The 20,436-nt window shown below is 35.7% G+C and overlaps 2 pseudogenes; both read left to right on the forward strand.

The window, feature by feature from the left end:
* Positions 1-768: 768 nt before the first annotated feature.
* LOC130836660 (E3 ubiquitin-protein ligase Mdm2-like) lies at positions 769-2,338 on the forward strand (annotated as a pseudogene).
* A 4,010-nt stretch (positions 2,339-6,348) lies between these two features.
* LOC130836437 (palmitoyltransferase ZDHHC4-like) overlaps positions 6,349-20,436 on the forward strand; it is a 173,035-nt pseudogene continuing 158,947 nt past the window's right edge.

Genomic DNA, 20,436 nt, shown 5'->3' on the forward strand with positions numbered 1-20,436 from the left:
TATTATATACAGTTTAAGAGATTTTTATTCTTTCCATGTTTACTATACCATCCTCATAAAAGAAAAATATTGCTATTTCTAGTGTGATAATAAATGGGAGCTGGATAGTTGTTAGATTTATTTTAAGGTACATAAGAAGGCCTTAAATGACAGAAAATTTAGAACAACTCAACCAAAAAAAATGACATGGATTTTTTACATAGAATTCTATTTCAATAAAAATTTCTCTATTGTTTTCTATTTTTAAAGAGAAAATAATTTCCCTGTGAAGAAAATAACTTCAAAATATACAATCAAATAATGTGTGGCCAATAATTATAAATATCCATGTGCTTTCCCCTTTTGTGTGTGCAAGTTTTATTTGTATTATTTAAACATATCCAAATTTTACAAGTTTAAGTAGCTGGAAATTTCCTAATTTTTATATTGTTTCAAGAAGTATGTATCGCTGGGGCACACATCCGGCGCGCCTCGGCCAGCTCGACACCTTCGGGGGGCTTGTGCGGCCGGGTGTGACTGCAAGGAAAATGGAGCAAGAAGCCTCGTCTGAGGGGTAGCTCTTACCCCTCTGACCGAGGTCCTGCCGCTTTCGCCGCCAGGAGCCTCCTTCTTCTCCGAACGTAGTGCATTCGAGCGCCCCGGCTGCCTGGGCCCAGCGAGAGGAATGGTCGCCAAGACCCAGGATGTTAAGCTTCTGCGCGTCCCGTGAGGAGAACTGGAAAGCCTCGAGGGATGGCGCCCTCTCCCCCCAACTCCAGGCGTGAAAAGCAAATGTGCAATACCAACATGTCTGTGTCTACTGATGGTGCCGTAAGCACCTCACAGATTCCAGCTTTGGAACAAGAGACCCTGGTTAGACCAAAGCGTTTGCTTTTGAAGTTGTTGAAGTCTGTTGGTGCACAGAAGGACACTTATACTATGCAAGAGGACTTCTTGGGCATCCATGGATCCCAGGTTAAGAACTTCTGCACTAGAGTTACATCAGTACAGTATACTGATCTTTCTGGGATAGAGTTTATATTTTATCATGGCCAGTATATTGTGACTAAACGGTTATATGATGAGAAACAATAGCATATTGCATATTGTTCAAATGATCCTCTAGGGGATTTGTTTGGAGTGTCAAGCTTCTCTGTGAAAGAGCACAGGAAAATATATACATTGATCTATAGAAACTTGGTGGCAGTCAATCAGCAGGAATCATCAGATTCAGGCACATCTTTGAGTGAAAACAGGTGTCACCTTGAAGGTGGGAGTGAGCAAAAGGACCTTGTGCAAGAGCTACAAGAAGAGAAACCTTCATCTTCAAATTTGATTTCTAGACCATCTACCTCATCTAGAAGGAGAGCAGTTAGTGAGACAGAAGAAAGTTCAGATGAATTGCCTGGTGAGAGACAAAGAAAGCGCCACAAATCTGATAATATTTCCCTTTCCTTTGATGAAAGCCTTGCTCTGTGTGTAATAAGGGAGATATGTTGTGAAAGAAGCAGTAGCAGTGAATCGACAGGGATGCCATCAAATCTGGATCTTGATGCTAGTGTAAGTGAACATTCAGGTGATTGGGTGGATCAGGATTCAGTTTCAGATCAATTCAGTGTAGAATTTGAAGTTGAGTCTCTTGATTCAGAAGATTATAGCCTTAGTGAAGTAGGACAAGAACTCTCAGATGAAGACGGTGAGGTATATCGAGTTACTGTGTTTCAGGCAGGGGACAGTGATACAGATTCATTTGAATATGATCCTGAAATTTCCTTAGCTGACTATTGGAAGTCTACTTCATGCAATGAAATGAATCCTCCCCTTCCACCTCATTGCAACAGACGTTGGGCCCTTCGTGAGAATTGGCTTCCTGAAGATAAAGGGAAAGATAAAGAAACATGTCTGAGAAAGCCAAACTAGAAAACTCTGCACAAGTAGAAGAGGGCTTTGATGTCCCTGACTGTGAGAAATCTACAGTGAATGATTCCTGAGAATCATGTGTTGAGGAAAATGATGATAAGATCACACAAGTCTCCCTGTCCCAAGAAAGTGAGGACTTTTCTCAGCCACCAACTTGTAATAGCATCATTTATAGTAGCCAAGAAGATGTCACAGAGTTTGAGAGGGAAGAAACACAAGACGAAGAAGAAAGTGTGGAATCTAGTTTTCTTCTTAATGCTACTGAACCTTGTGTGATTTGCCAAGGTCGACCTAAAAATGGTTGCATCGTCCATGGCAAAACAGGACATCTTATGGCATGCTTTACATGTGCAAAGAAGCTAAAGAAAAGGAATAAGCCCTGTCCAGTATGTAGACAACCAATTCAAATGATTGTGCTAACTTATTTCCCCTAGTTGAACTACCTATAAAAGTAGAATTGTATATTTCTAACTATATAAGTAAAGACTTAGATATGAAACCTATTTTTATTTTTTTAGCTATGTCAAAGCAAGAAAAATCTACTACATGTAGATTTCTCCCAATAGTGGATGGTTACTTCCTTTTAAGAAAATGCCTCTTCTGTTGATATTGTATATTTGGATTTTAATGTCATTTGCATTGCATATATCATCCTTTACCCCTCTACCCGTCTTTTTTTTTTTTTTTTCCTTTGGGCTGCACAGCACCACATGGGATCTTAGTTCCCCAACTGGGCACCGAACCCGCACCCCCTGCAGTGGGAGTGCACTCTTAATGCTGGACCAACAGGGAAATCCCTACTGTTCATATTTTAAATAATTTCCACTTTCTCTTAATTGAGCAGTTTCTGATCTTTTAAGAAATATATAAACAGCGCATTTAAATGTAACTTATTTAGTACTTTTCATGTAAGAAGGAAAGGTTCGTGTGAAATATTTAATATTTAAATTTTAGATACTCTTAAACCTTCCAACCCTTAGTTTCTCTAGTCTTTCAGAGGCTCTTAAAATACTATATCCCCTACATACAAACCTTCAAGATGCCACTTTTTCAAAGATACAAACGTATGTTTGCATATCTAGTCACAGAAGTTAGTTCATGTGAGTGGCAAACGTTGTCACGTGCATGCATCCTTTACAAGTGGTTATGCTTTTGTGTACCTTACTGTATGAGTAGGAATCTCCAACCGCCCCAGGCCGTGGACCAGTACCAATCTGTGGCCTGTTAGGAACTGCGACACATAGCAGGAGGTGAGTGTGGGCAGGCAAGCAAGCAAACCTTCATCTGTATTTATAGCAGTTTTCCATCATTTGCATTACCACCTGAGCTCCACCTCCTGTCAGCATTATGGTGAGTTATAGAATTATTTCTTTATATATTACAATGTAATAATAATAGAAATAAAGAGCACAATTAATGTGATACACTTGACTCATCCTGAAACTTTCCCCCACCCCACCCCATACCGCAGGCAGCAGAAACATTTTCTTCCACAAAACCGGTCCCTGGTGCCAAAAAGGTTCAGAAAGGTTGGGGACCACTGGTATATAGAGTACAGTAGTACAGCATCTTTATTTCAAGACCGGGATATCTGGAAGCAAGAGTAAAAGCAGCAGTGATGTAGCTGGTACTGCTGAGAAGTTCCAGGTGATGATGATGAAAACAAAAGGGAAAATAACTGAGAGAGTGAAGCAACAAGAGGAAGAAGTAACTGAAGAACCAAAGAGGTTCACAACTCAGAAAATGGCAAGGGGATTTTCTTTGAGGAGGCACTGTTAGTTTCTGAGGCACAGGACCCAAACGAAGGTTGCAGCAGCTGTGCAGAATGCAATCCAGTGCTACCATGTTATCTATGATGAGGAGAAAAGAACTACTACCCAGACATCACTGGATCATTTTTTCAAGAGGATAGGTAGTACTGAATCCATCAAGGAACCAGAACCTGTGCTGTCAACATCAGGCGTGAGTGAAATTGCAGCTTGCCCTCCATCTGTTGCTGACCATCCTTCAGCTCTACCATCTCCCATCTCCTCTCCCTTCTCCAGTCAGTAACTCTTCTTGCCTGTTCACTTGATGCCAGCCCCTGTATACCAGCTGTTGTACTGTACTACTGTACTTTTCAAGGTACTTCACTGTAAGATTAAAAATGTTTTCTTTAAAAAAAAAAGAAGCATGTATCAAAGAATGATGGTTCATTCTGGTTGACAGTGTGACCACTATCAAATGTGATGCCTTTAAAAATCTGTGGTATAAAAATAAATTACCTCAGCTGCTATGTGTGTGTGGTGGGGGGGGAGCGTGTAGGGGGTAGTGTATGTGTGCCAGTGTATGTGTGCTTTTGCTCTATCAGGTATAAAATGTTATTCTCTTTTGAGTTCAGTGTAGCAATGTTTCCTCTTTGAAAGAGTCTCTTGACTTCAACTTATATAACTTCTTACCAATACCAGCCATTAAGCTTACTTCCTAAGGTGGAAGAGTGCATGGGCATTATGATAGGTTGGCAGAGCTCTAGCTTTATCTACTTTATTCACAAAACCAAAGAACCCATGCCTAATAACCATAAGGTATTCTCTTTTGATTTCTTCAAATGTGGATACCAAGATTAAGGCTGATGCTTCTAAAATGGTATGGTACAGCACAAATTCTCTTTGATGTGTATCTACTAGAAATTCTGTATCTATGATTTTAATATTCTAGGAAGAATTTAGTCTTTTCAATCATCTAAGAGCTAAATTCTGGTGAGATACTACTTTTTTCCAACTTATAAAAAGGAATATATAAACTTAAAACTTTCAACTGATAGCAGGGATTTTATTGAAAAGCCAGGAGAGACAATGTCAAATTTTCTCAAAGAGTTAACAGCTCTATTTTTGTCACACATTCATCATAAAAGGATTTGGCAAATCTACCCCATTATCTTTTATTTTATTTAACTTCCAATGTATAACTAAGTCTGGAGACTCAAGAGTATAGGAAGAATATATATTTTACCACAGATTTAGGAACTGGCAGGAAAGTAATAAAATCTAATCCAAATGCTCTTTTGAAATAATGTTTCTTGAAAATAATTAGGGAAAATAATTCATAAATGAATGATGAAATATTTTAAATAACATTTGCATTTTTTGAAAAAAACTTTTTCATTATTTTAATAAAAGATTATTTTTAAGGGACAGCACATTCATGGAAAAAGTAAGAAAGACACAAACTAGGTAATTTTATCAGGTGTATTTTCTATGAGAAGATTAATATATGTAGCTTTTTGGTGAAGGAACTCAATTGCCTAAAGATTTATGAGACACAGAGCAATATAAGAGGGTCTCTAAAGACCCACAAATAATAATACATGTATGTCTAGATTCTGACATCCTAGTAGATGTTTGAAAATTTTTTTCAAGTAAAAAGTTAGAAAATTTAATACCACTAACTGTATCTTTAAGCATTTTGAAATCCACAATAATACTTTATTCTTATGGATTATTTTATCACAACAGTAGGAAAATAAATCTGGACAATATTCACTGTGGGAAATATATAAAACATTTTTAAAGCTCAATTCTATCTTTCTCATAAATCTCCCTTTAAATCACTGCACTGACTATTCTTTAAAAAGAAAGTTCTAAATGGTTTTAATTTTTAGTAAACCAGTGGTGTCTTTGAAGTTCTCAAGTGCAACTAATGAGTTTAATGACCATCCTGAGCAACCTAAATGATAAAAATATTATCGAACAGTTGGATCAAATGAACATCTGCCTCTCTGTTTAAATGCTTAGAGATTGGTGACAATATTTTGAAATAAAATATGATTGTTTAAGGTATCCTTGTTTTGTATTTCCATAAAACTTTACATTCATTGCAGATGTCAGCCATTACAAAACTTCAAAATTTATCTCTGAAAAAGTAATAAATAGGACAACACAGTTGTCCTAGTTTATTCTTCTTGCTAACAACTGTGTACCTTTCAACTGCTTCTGCTGCTAATATATCAATAACAGTTACAGTAGTAGTTCAACCATGTCTAGCTTCCCATGACATTTAGAGTGCTTAACAGCAAGAAATATTTTCACAGAATTCCATATGGTATGCACAATGTCTATGTCAAAGCGTTGTAATTTTCTATTCTTTATAATGTGTAAGGAAGAAAGTTAAAATTTTTATTACATTCTCAAAATTATTTATTGAACAAACTGTTTAGGTGGAACTTCCACATAGAACTTCATATGTCAGATGCGGGATTTGCCAACTTCAGCTGCAGCAGCTGCAGCAGCAGTGGCAGGAAGAGGGGCAGAGGGCAGTGAGCCTGGGCCGTGAAGGAGGGAGGGGGGCCGAGAGGCTATGCCAGGCAAGTAGGAGGGGTGCTCAGCACTCCCCTGCCCTCCTTCCAGGAGCGAGGATTCAGACTCTGAAACTGGCACTGCTGGGCTGAGGCAGAGGCAGGGTAGTTGCAGCATGCATGGCTCGCCCTACTGGATTGGTGACGGCATGGACACCCTGCAAGCCAGTTATTTCGGGCTCTTCAACTACTGCATCAGCAACGGCTTCTCCCAGGAGCTGACCTGCAGGGGAATCTTCACGGATTTCTCCATGCAGCCCTCAGGTGCCTTCAAAGCTGCCTCCTTCTTCATCGGCCTCTCCATGATGCTCATCATCGCCTGCATCATTTGCTTTATACCCTCTTCTTCTTCTACTAAACAGCTACGGTGTACAAGATATGTACCTGGATGCAGCTCACTTCCACAATCTCTGAAGTCTGGACTACTTGACCAGAAGTCAGGTAGGAGGCTCTGGGGAGGGAGCACTGAATCCAGGACACTAGACCACTAGAGAATCCTCAGCCACAGGGAAAACTAACTGCAGAGAATTCTCATGGAGCCCTGTATCAGAGTCTAAGAACCAGCTTCATCTGACTGTCTGCAACTGCCCATGCTGGATAACTCACACCAAACTAAAAACAAGACAGGGAAACAAACCCACCCATCAGCACACAGACTACCTAAAGCCATATTAAGCTCACAGATACCCTAAAATACACCACCTGACACGGCCCTGTTCATCAGAGAGAAAAGACTCAGAGCCATACACCGGAAAGCAGGCACCAGACCCTCCCACCAGGAAGCCTACTCAACACACTGGACCAACCCAACCACAGGGGGCAGAGAGCAGAAACAAGAGGAATTACTACTAGACAGCATAGGGAAATGAGACAAGAAATCTTATATATTAGACAAAATGAGAAAACAAACACCTTACAGGCAAAGGAGCAAGATAAAAACCCACAAGGCCAAATAAATGAAGAGGAAATAGGAACATTGCCTGAAAAGGAATTCAGAGTAATGATAGTAAAGATGATCCAAAATCTTGAAAACAAAATAGAGAAAATACAGGAAACATTTAATAAGGACTTAGAAGAACTAAAGAGCAGACAAACAGTAATGCACAACACAATAACTGAAATTAAAAATACTCTAGATGGTATATACATCAGAATAACTGAGGCAGAAGAACGAGTAAGTGAGGTGGAAGATAGAATGGGGGAAATAACTGCCACAGAGCAGGAAAAAGAAAAAAGAATAAAAAGAATGGAAGACAGTCTCAGAGACCTTGATGACAACATTAAGCGCACCAACATTCGAATCATAGGCATCCCAGATGAAGAAGAAGAAAATAAAGGGTCTGAGAAAATATTTGAAGAGGTTATAGTGGAAAACTTCCCCAACATGGGAAAAGAAATAATTAATCAAGTCCAAGAAGCACAAAGAGTCCCATACAGAATAAACCCAAGGAGAAATACACCGAGGCACATATTAATCAAACTGATGAGAAACACAAAGAAAAAATATTGAAAGCAGCAAGAGAAAAGCAACAAATAACATATAAAGGAAAACCCATAAGAATAACAGCTGATTTTCCTGTAGAAACTCTGCAGGCCAGAAGGGAGTAGTAGGATATACTGAAAGTCCTGAGAGAGAAAAACCTACAGCCAAGAATACTCTACTCAGCAAGAAAGTCATTCAGGTTTGATGGAAAAATCAAAAGCTTTCCAGACAAGCAAAAGTTAAGAGAATTCAGCACCACCAAACCAGCTTTACAACAACTGCTAAAGAAACTTTTCTAAGCAGGAAACACAAGAGAAGGAAAAGATCTACAAAAACAAACCCAAAACAATTAAGAAAATGGAAGCTCTCACAGTAGTCCAAGAGCTAACAATGAGTATCAATACTGATTAAATGCAGAGATTCCAGAAACATTTAAGAAACACCATAGGGACACTGATACCAAAACCAGGCAAAGATGTCACAAAGAAAGAAAAATTAGAAGCCAGTATCACTGATGAATATAGATGCAAAAATCCTCAACAAAATACTAGCAAACAGAATCCAACGGCACATTAAAAAGATCATGCACCATGATCAAGTGGGGTTTATCCCTGGTATGCAAGGATTCTTCAGTACACACAAATCAATGTGATACATCATATTAACAAATTGAAGGATAAAAACCATATGATCATCTCAATAGACGCAGAAAAAGCTTTTGACAAAATTCAACATCCATTTAAGAGAAAAGCTCTCCAGAAAAATGGGCATAGAAGGAAATTACTTTAACATAATAAAAGCCATATATGACAAACCAACAGTCAACATCATTCTAAATGGTGAAAAACTGAAAGAATTGTCTCTAAGAACAGGAACAAGGCAAGGATGACCACTCTCACCATTATTGTTCAACATAGTTTTGGAAGCTTTAGCCACAGCAATGAGAAGAAAAAGAAATAAAAGGAATGCAATTTGGAAAAGAAGAAGTAAAATTGTCACTCTTTGAAAATGACATGATACAGTACACAGAAAACCCTAAAGATTCTACCAGAGAACTGCTAATACTAATTGATAAATTTAGTAAAGTAGCCGGATACAAAATTAATGCACAGAAATCTCTTGCATTCCTATACACTAACAATGAAAGAGCAGAAAGAGAAATTAAGGAAACAATCCCATTCACCATTGCAACAAAAGGAATAAAATACCTAGGAATAAACTTGCCTAAGGAGGCAAAAGACCTGTATGCAGAAAGCTATAAGACAATGATGAAAGAAATCAAAGATGATACAAACAGATGGGGGGACATATCACGTTCTTGGATTGGAAGAATCAACATTGTGAAAATGGCTATCCTACCCAAAGCAATTTACAGATTCAATGCAATCCCTATCAAATTACCAACAGCATTTTTCACAGAACTAGAGCAAGAAATCTTATGATTTGTATGGAAACGCAAAAGACCCCAAATAGCAAAAGCAATCTTCAGAAGGAAAGATGGAGCTGCTGGAATCAGGCTTCCTGACTTCAAACTATACTAAAAGGCTACAATGATCAAGACAGTATGGTACTGACACCAAAATAGAAATGTAGATCAATGGAACAGAATAGAGAGCCCAGAGATAAACCCACACACATATGGGCACCTTGTCTTTGACAAAGGAGGCAAGAATATACAATGGGAAAAAGACAGCCTCTTCAATACTTGGTGCTGGGAAAATTGGACAGCAACATGTAAAAGAATGAAAGTAAAACACTTCCTAACACCATACACAAAAATAAACTCAAAATGGATTAAAGACCTAAATGTAAGACCAGACACTAAAAAACTCTTAGAGGAAAACAGATAGAACACTCTGTGTCATAAATCAAAGCAAGATCCTTTTTGACCCACCTCCTAGAATCATGGAAATAAAATCAAGAATAAACAAATGGGACCTAATGAAACTTAAAAGGTTTTGCACAGTGAAAGAAACCATAAACAAGAAGACAACCTTCAGAAAGGGAGATAATAATTGCCAATGAAGCAACTGACAAAGGATTAATTTCCAAAATATACAAGGAGCTCATGCAACTTAATACCAAAAAAGCAAATAACCCAATCCACAAATGGGCGGAAGACCTAAATAGAAATTTCTCCAAAGAAGACATACAGATGGCCAACAAACACATGAAAAGATGTTCAACATCACTAATCTTTAGAGAAATGCAAGTCAAAGCCACATAAGGTATCACCTCACACCAGTCAGAATGCCCATCATCAAAAAAATCTAGAAATAATAAATGTTGGAGAGGGTGTGGAGAAAAGGGAACTCTCCTGCACTGTTGGTGGGAATGTAAGCTGGTACAGCCACTATGGAAAAAAGTTTGGAGTTTCCTTAAAAAACTAAAAAAGAACTACTATGTGATCCAGTAATCCCACTACTGAGCATATACCCAGAGAAAACCATAATCCCAAAAGAAATGTACCATAATGTTTATTGCAGCATTATTTACAATAGCCAGGACATGGAAACAACCTAAATGCCCATCAACAAATGAATGGATAAAGAAGATGTGACACATATATACAATGGAATATATTCAGCCATAAAAAGAAATGAGATGGAGCTATATGTAATGAGTTGGATAGATCTAGAGACTGTCATACAGAGCGAAGTAAGCCAGAAAGAGAAAAACAAATCCTGTATGCTAACTCATATATATGAAATCTAAAAAAAAAAAAAAATAGTACTGATGAACCCAGTGGCAGAGTAAGAATAAATATGCAGATGTAGAGAATGGACTTGAGGACACAGGTTTGGTGGAGTTGGTGGCAAAGGGGAAGTTGAAATGAAGTGATAGAGTAGCATAGACATATACACACTACCAAATGTAAAATAGATAGTGGGAAGTTGCTGTATAACAAAGGGAGATCAACTTGATGATGGGTGATGCCTTAAATGGCCAGGATAGTGAGGTTGGGAGGGAGTTTTGGGAGGGTGGGAATATGGGGATATGTGTATAAATACAGCTGATTCATTTTGGTGTACCTCAAAAACTGATACAAGAGTGTAAAGCAATTATATTCCAATAAAGAGCTTAAAAGATAAGATAAAAAAAAAAACTTCATACATCAAACATAGTTCCTGTGCCTATAACAACAAAGTGTTTTCCTAGAGTTTTAGAAATCAAATCATTTTTTTCATTCAGAAGAAAATAACATACTGTAAATGTGACCAGCCCTATAAAGTATATGACAGTCTTCCTGTTTCCATTTTCCGAGACTATCTCCATTTTTCTCATCTATCATGGTGTTCAATAAGAGATGAGATCAAGGTCACTTATGAAATGTAGACATTGAACATTTTAGAGGTGCATGCAGTCAATGAAAGCATTTAGAACGTCATTAATTTAGTACTACACCACTCAGTTACCTAAGTAATAGTTAATGCATTTTGAATAATCATATAAAAGCTGCCTGTCATATCTGATTGTCTTAGATATTTTATTTTAATGTCTGATAATGTAGCTCCATTTATGTTATATTCTTTCATTTTTAGGAGATATTAAAATAACTTTTAATATTGCAGTGAAAGGCAGTGAAGTAAAATCATTTTGTCCTTTTGGAGAAAAACATAATGATTCTTAGGATATAAAAACACACCTCTTTATTGTGTCATATAAACCTCAAAAAGTAGATAATCAGAATCTCTAAGTATTTATGACTCACACAAGGAAAGTTAGAAAATACCTTACCAGATTCATTAGCTTCTCATGTCGCTACATACAATTCAGAAAATTGCTGCCATGGTGTGCTAAATCAGTCATGTAGAGTGATGGAAAATGTTAGAGATCAAACCATTTAAAATTACTTCTGTCAATTTTTATTTCAGTTTTATCTCAGGGTAGAAAACATCTATTCCATAATATTCTAATATAATATTTATATGCTTTTTCTTATTGAAATTGAACTATTTCATTGATTATAAATGCATATTTTTCCATACTAGACATTTCTGAAATTGAAATGTTTGCAATCAATAAGAATGCATTATATTATAGCTTCATTTTCAGCTTTTTCTCTTTCTTAGTGGTACATGAAATAATATTATATCTTGCAAATTATATAGAAGATATAATGATATGTATAAGATATAATTCTGTGCATTAGGAACTTACATAGTGTTATGGATCAATTGTACTTCAAAAACAAACACACAAACAAGCTCATAGAAAAAGAGACAAGATTTGTGGTTACCAGAAGTGGGGGTTGGAGAGAGGGGAAATTGGATGAAAGTGGTTTAAATGTACAAATTTCCAGTTATAAATTAAATAAATAATAGGGTTGTAATGTACACCATGATTAATATAATTAACAGTGCTGTATATTATATATGAAAACTTTTAAGAGAGTAAATCCTAAGAATTTGCATCACAAGGAAGATTTTTGTCTTTTATTTTGTGTTTATGTGAGATGATAGTTCAGTAAACTTGTGATGAGGTACATAAGTCAAATCATTATGTTATACACCTTAAACTTATACAGTGTTGTATGTCAAGTATGTCTCAGCAAACCGGAAGAAAAAAGATATGATGCTTTAAAAAGCATTTGCTATATACATAATGCATGTGCTTGGAAAACAAATAATCCCTCTATAAATGCTGCTTTTAGGAAATATTGGTCTAGTGAAGCGTATTGACAAGCTAGAAAACACTATGTGCGGTGATATCTATGCCTGTAGAACAAAGCAATAGAAAAGTTTTGTAGGGTAGGAGTTTGTGGGTTCTGCTAATATGTAAACACATACAGAGAAACATTACATGTTTATTAACTCTTAAAAATTCCAAGCATACACTAGATATTATCCAATTAATTTGAAAGTAATTATATGAAGTAATGCAATCCAATATATATATATATAATTAATAATATAATTATTTAGTGAAGATTCTCGATGAGACAAATACTTTCATTTTTGGGGGATTTTGAGGTGTTTTAAATCCTGGCACACAATATTTTGATACACTTGAACTCTAGCTAAGATTCTGGGGGGAATTCATTCCATCTCTTTATGAGCTATTCATGATATTCAACAAACTGTCCCGCATTTTTGTGCCATTGCCACATAGATGTATTTATTGAATCATTAAAGCACAATTGAAGTTATGTTAGTACAAGAACTCCTTTGTTGTTAATTTTTATCATAATTAGCCTGGTTACTTATTTTTACTAACTTTATATTTATCAATATTGCTGCACTTTGAAATTACATGAATAGAGATTTAAAAACCCTAATATTCAAGCTGTACACAAACCATTCATAAGGAAGAATAGAACCCCACTCAAAATTTGTTTCAGATATCGAGATTAACAACACTACACACAAACCAAGAAGGTATGAAATGTTTTATTACTCACGTAATGAGTCTCCTGATAAGGGTAAATCTCCTAAGCTGGTCTTAAAATGGCTTAACAGTGCAAAGATGGGAGACTGATTTGAGGTTTCTATAGTGTTTAGTGGGTGAGGCTGTGCTAAGGATTCCTGTGCTATGCAAGGTACATTTGTGGTTTGAGACTACCACTTGTGTCAAAGCAGGGAACATCCAGGTTTTCTTACCAGTTTGTCCAGATGTGAGACAAAGGGGAAGTGGGAGAGATGAGGCTTAAAAGCTGTCAGCAGTCAAACATCACTATATCCTTATGATACACTGTATCTGATCAAACTGTTTGTGCCACAATGTTCTCCAAAAAGGTTAAGGTTACTGGGATTGTCACTGATATGTTTTCAAGCTTATACTAGGAAGTGCCCAGAGGATATGATCTGTACTCATTGATTCATCTAACAAATATTTGGGTGATTACCACATGTAAGACGATGCTGTAGCCTAGGCACTTCAAGTCACTGAATCAGATCCAGAGTCTTAAATGAAGGGGAGTATCAGAGAATGTTACTTCACAGTAAATATGGTAAATATAACTATAAATCTTATCAAATCTAGAATCTAGTAATTAAAGAAAAATTATTCTGATAGTGAAGTTTTTTATTTATTCCCATAGTGCTGTTTTATATATGAGTTTGAATTAACTGGTATTGCTACATGGATCTCAATATTTAAAGAGATTCAGTGTATTTTTTCTATCCTTTTGCTAGACAAGGTGTATCATCTACATCAGCATTTTTTCTATATAAGCTTTATGGAATAGTGATTTCTTTTACTATGTTACTTTTGCATGTGTGTGTGTGTGCATGCATGTGCATGTGTGTGTGTGTGACAACTGTTTCCAAATTAACCAACCATGCTGTGACTTAATATATGTTTTGGATATGACCCAGTAAATGAAAACAATAAATTTGGAATTAGAAGACGAAGGTGTGACTTTGACTCTGCACTTTCAAACTGTTTTTACTGAGGTAAATCTGTTAATAAAGCTAGAAAGTAAGATCTCTTTTGCATGACTCCACTTTCCTTTCTTAGAAGCCACTGTCTTCATGTATAGAGAGAGGGAATTAACTTAGCAGAACTTTAAGACAGCAACCAGATGTATAGCTTAAAATTCTACAAATCACTTGAACATGTTGGAGGGATGTAAGATTTATTTAAGATAGGAAATCATTGATTTCTCCTTTCTCGTTTTTTTTTTGTTGTTGTTGTTACTTGGGTCAGGTAATTACTAACCAGCACTAGAGTTTAGAAATAGTATATAACACAAATTTTGTATAATAGTTTATTGTTCTTGAATAAACACTATTGGTTAAATTTTATTGGATTTTTCAATTGTATTTTGAAACAAATATTGGGTAGCTCTCAGTATTGACAGAAATAATCTTTCATAGTAAAATATGCTTTAAAGATTAAGCTATACAACACCCCAACATATTTTCTTAAAGTAATATGCTTAATCCTCAGTCCTTGATAGTGCAAAATATTATACCAATTTTGTAAACTATACTAGTTTTCATTTGTAAAATGTTAAATCCTATTGTAAAAAGTCTATTGAAATTATAATCTAGTAAAAGTAACTCTTTTATAAATTAATGTATCAATTGTCCATGAATTATTGTCATCACTATTATATTAAAGTTTAGTGATTATTAAATTATAAGTATGCCATATTATTGTGTATATCCATTTTGTCAGGGCTGATCCTACAACTTAGCAGACATTTCTGAAGAGATATGGTCTTACTAAGTAAATTCATGTTGACTATGAATCATGACATTGAAGTGAACCTAAGTAACACTCATATTGGGTTGGGAATCCCATTTTAGCCACTCAGTTATGTAGAACACAGGGAAATTATAATATAGGAAATGTAATGTATATATTCTGGAATTTTAAAAAAATCAAACTTAGGGCAGTGTCATAAAAATCCTAAATTTATTGAAGTAACTTAAGTAATGTATTTCTTCTCTGAAAGTGCATTAAAAGCTTTCCAATTCATAAATCAAAGCAAATATTTTTGAAATTTTCTTTTCTTCATTGTTTTTATTTTTTTTCATTTTATTTATTTATTATTTTTTGGGGGTACACCAAGTTCAGTCATCTGTTTTTATACACATATCCCCATATTCCCTCCCTCTCTGAACTCCCCCCCACCCTCCCCTCTTCATTGTTTTTAAACCTTCCAGTCCCTTTGCTCATAAATCTCAATTCCTCCTCACATACAAAATCGCTATAAATTTTGTTTTCCTCCCCCTTCTCATGTGGTTTATCTTTATGTTTCATAAATAAAACTGAGATTATTCCAGGGCAATCTATTTATTTCACAGCTGAAGACCCATTCTGATAAGTAATTTTGGTTTTGGAAACATGTGGGACAGAAAAAGAATATTTTTGAGAAAATCATTTTTTTTTCTAACAGAAGAAACAAAGGTACTATGCATAATAAAACTTTTTTTTGTTGGGTTTTCTTAGACACTCACACATACATATACATGGTTGTAGTTTTTAATATAGTATTATTTATTATGGTACCAGATATAACCAAGTTTAAGTAATATGAGTGTCTATGGGGAGATATGATTAAGTTACTAATCACAATGTGAATTTTCATGACCTATTAAAAGTAAGTGCAGACCCATTCGAAGAAAAATAAAACTAATTATCTTTCTATATATGACGTATATATTTATAAGAGAGATCAAATTTTTACTTAATTTGATACAATCTCTCTTTGATACAGTGAGGTTAGAAATTGAACTTATATACTTTTTAATGTCCCATTTATTGCAATTAAATGTATTCTTTTACATTTAAGTTTAAATATTTGGTAAAGAGAAAAGCATGGAAGCAATTTATTAGATGAGTGTGTGTGTTGGAAAGAAAAGGAATTATGAGAATAGACAGAGTTCTGTGTTGATCCCCTGGCCCAACCCAGTGGACTAATGTATGAGCCTTTGGGATAAATTGGTGAAGCTTTCTCCCCAGCATTAGGAAACAAGAACAATAGCTCAGGCCCAGGTAACGTGTTATAACCCAAACTTGAAGAGAAAGTCATTCTTCACTTATTTGCAAGATGTAAACATGAGAATTTCAGCAATGTGTTGATATTTTACCAAATATCAAAAACAGCACACCTGGAAATTTTTGAAATTAGTGCCCTAAACTGACCTCAGAATAATCAAGGTTGGTAATTATGCAGGTGATTTAAGTTGTTTGAGAGAGGAAAAATCTAACATGGAGGATGTCACAAAATAGCAAAAAAGACTTCATTAAGAACAGACATGGAACCTTCGCAGGATACACTGAACAAGTGTGTGTGTGTGTGTGTGTGTGTGTGTGTGTGTTGGTGTGTTTCAGTGGAAGTGAAAATTTTGCAATACAAAGTGAGGACAATTGTCAGTGAAATCAAGAACTATGAACTTAATACAAACTAATTTTAAACTTTCAGCTAGTGGGCCCATGGAAACCTTGTTCACAAATATAAAATTAATCTGAATTTGTACTTGAAAAATAAATGTTGTTTTTATTAAAAAATGATCATGTCCAGTAGAAAAGATAAATGAAGGGGTTTAAAATCATTACAAAATTTTGTCTTCAAATTTCACAAACTTCAGTTTTGAAATACAGGAAACATCAGAGGAAAAGCCCATAGTTGACAGAAATTTTTATTAGGAGCAACCTTGTTATATTTTATTAGACATTGAATCTGTACTATTTGCCTTGCCTTGCACTGTTAAGTGCTCAGAATCCAGTGGAACACCAGACAGGATAGGTTGCTTTACAATTTGGAAAATGAGGCCCTTGGCTGTGACTTTAATGGCAGAATCTAATCTAATGAAAGAAATCAGGAAAGACTACCTATAGGACTGAATATAATAAAAATTTAAATCAAACATTATAATATTAAATATGTACATACATATTAAAACACATAATATGTACTCTATATTATCAGTTGTAATTTCATCAGGCATCTCTTCTAGCTGCTGGGATAAAAAACATATGAAAAGTTGTCCTGAGTATAAAATTCTTATAGAGGGGAAAAATAAAAAGAGTACTTAGATACCATGCACAAGGTTAGGTGATATGAGAAAAAATATTCTTTTAATAAGCAAGATATGTAAAGTTAATGAAACAATGTGAAACATAAGAAAGTATCGCACTATTTGTGGTCAGATAAATTTCAGATAAAATGTTATGCATTTTACTTACTTCCTGTGTGAATTTAGAGCAGATTACCACATTGAAGTTGTTTTTTCTATTTAAAATAAAATATCTACTTACCTTATTTGATTTAACAATTAGATATATTTTAAGGAAAACTCAAATTACCTAATAATTGCTTAATGTATGTCAGCAGCTATTATTATTTTATCAATTTTTAAGAATAAAATAACTTCCCAATGCAGCCTTAATCCAAGATTGGTATAATTACTTCCTCTGCCTAACCATAAAAAAAAAGAAAATGTTGCAGATACATTATTACTTTACTCCATTGTATTTCTTCACATTTTTAATAAAACTGTGTGACATTTATTTCATAGTTCTATTATTTAAGTACATATTACCTATTTGCTTCATAAATATGCATTTAAACTACAGGGCATAACCACTTGTAAGTCATTTTGGTCTTCACGGTGCATATGTCTTAAGAAATTGCCAAAAATATATAAGGCCATTCTAGCATTCCAGGTGAAATCATGCATAGTTAGTGATATGTCATTAAACATCACCAAAGTGCTATAAAGGTATAGCATGCTGAATGCATTTAAATTATATTATTGATTTTATATAGAGCACAATAAATAGAAAGTTTAAATACATTAATCAATTCAATTGTATTCATACATCATAAAATTTATTTTTTCCTTCTTATTGATCTAAATTAGAGATGTCTCGTAAATTTAAACTAGTAAATTATACTGAATTTGTTTTTGTGTCAAAACGATCAAAATCCCTAACTAATAACTACCAGGAAACTTTTTAAATGTTATTTGGTTTCAAAAGCATACTTGTAAGTAGACCGCTCCCTTCAAGGCCTGAATGCTACATTTACAGTTGTCTATTGCTGCCTTAGAAACTGTTCTATTATAACTTAGAGGATTTAAACAGATATTTTACTCATAAGTTTGTGGGCCATCATTTCCACTCAGCTAGGCATATTGTCAAAATGACAGCTCTACTGGGGTCAAGGATTTACTTTCAAGTTTACTACTCTATGTTACTGGTAACTGTATTCTGGATTGACTATCCCAGTAGGCCTAGGGCAAGGTTCTTTTCCAAGTGAGTCTTCTCACAGCATGGTAGTTGGGTTCCAAGAGAGAACTGAATCTGCCAGCTAGCAGAGAGTAACTTTTGCCATATTTTACTACTCAGAACTGTCCTAGACCTTTCTTAAATTCAAGGGGAAGTGACACAAGACCTACCCTCTATAAGAAGAGTGTCAAAATATGAGTGCTTATTTGTAATCCACCACAAGTACTAAATACTCTTTATATGAAAGTCTATGATGATTTGCAGTTTTTTGAAATAACAGTGCTTGAAAACTACAGATTCTAAAAATAAAGTACTTAGAGGAAAAGTGGGATAGATTTATTTTACTGACAATATAATGATAAACTAAACTTGAGTCTAAGAGCTGTAATAGTGTTAGAATTCAAATCCTCAAGATATGTATCTATCTTATTAGTGTGAGATTCCTGTGTGTTTTGAGATTCAAGATGAGGAATAATTACCCCCAGATACACACTATTGCAATTCTTTTGAGAGGTCTAGATTTTGCCTCAGATAATAACATTACAGATAGTAGTAATATTGTAAGTCAGAATATAGGCAGAGGATATGTCTAAGTTTGGATTCCTCCAAAAGTAAAATGACACAAAGATATGTGGGACATTTGTTGGTTTGATAGCTGAAATAAATACTATTTTGAGAGAGGAATAGGGAGAGAAGAGACAGAAAAATAATGGTTAATAACAGTGTTATGAATACAGCTACCACTGTGTGACTTGAATTTAAATTTATTGCGAATATGCTGGAAGTTACTTTAGAATGTCCATCTCAGAGTTACTCCCTGCCTCAAAGGACAGATCCTGGGCTTTTTATACAACTACTATCATCAGTCATTGGTTGAAGGATGCTCCCTGGGGAAAGTGTTTTCCTGGCATTTCCAGTCTAACTTTGTGTGGCAAAGCAGACTATTGAAACCAGAGGAAGCTTCAGGCAAAGAGCTCAGATGTTTGTAGCCGTATGTTAGTCGTATGTTAGTACAGCATGCACTGAAGTACTATGAATGAGGAAGTATAATTGGGGATTGTCAGCACATGCTATAAAGAAATGTATAACAAGAAAATGGTGTACTTATGTTGAAAAGATACATTATTGATGATGGCAGAATAGGAGGATGTGGAATTTGTTGCTCCTCACAAGTACATCAAGAATACATCTACAGGGGCTTCCCTGGTGGCCCAGTGGTTAAGAATCCACCTGCCAATGGAGGGGACATGGGTTCAATCCCTGGGCTGGGAAGATCCCACATGCTGCGGAGCAACTAAGCCCATGGACCACAACTACTGAGTCTGTGCTCTAGAGCCCGTGAGCCACAACTATTGAGCCCATGTGCCACAACTACTGAAGCCCACATGCCTAGAGCCCATACTGTGCAGCAAGAGAAGCCACCACAATGAGAAGCCCATGCGCCACAATGAAGAGTAGCTCCCACTCACCACAACTAGAGACAGCTTGTGTGCAGCAGTGAACACCAATGCAGCCAATAAGTTATTTAATTAAGTAATTAATTAAAAAATAAAGGTTGATTGAAAAAATAATTTTAAAAATACATCTACAAATGGAAAAATTTTCTCAGAGCACCTGGTGAACATTAGTGGAAGCCTTCAGACACCTAAAAGGACAAGAAAAATCCCCTTGCAACTGGGTAGGATGAAAGAAAGAAAAAAAGAAAAGAGCGATCAAAAAAGGGACCAGCAACCCCGGCGGGAAGCTGACGTTTAGGGGAGGTCCCCACACTCAGAAAAACTCCCTCATGGTGGGGAAATCATCTGGGATAAAAAAGAACCTTTGGGGGATCAAAGGAGAATGCAGTGGATCAAAGGAGAGTACAGGGGATGGCCTGTGGAAGGCAGAAAAAAGTAAGAACTGCGTGCATGGTCTGTGGCACAGCTCTGTGCATCCCATTCTGAGTCATGAGTCTCCTGTTGTGGAGGGGGAGCTGGGTGCTGGAAAGTGGGGTTTGGAGTGCAGACCCAGGGAGGGGACAGCTGTTGGCTCTGAAAAG

This window comes from Hippopotamus amphibius, chromosome 15, assembly GCF_030028045.1.
Source record: "Hippopotamus amphibius kiboko isolate mHipAmp2 chromosome 15, mHipAmp2.hap2, whole genome shotgun sequence".
NCBI lineage: Eukaryota > Metazoa > Chordata > Mammalia > Artiodactyla > Hippopotamidae > Hippopotamus > Hippopotamus amphibius.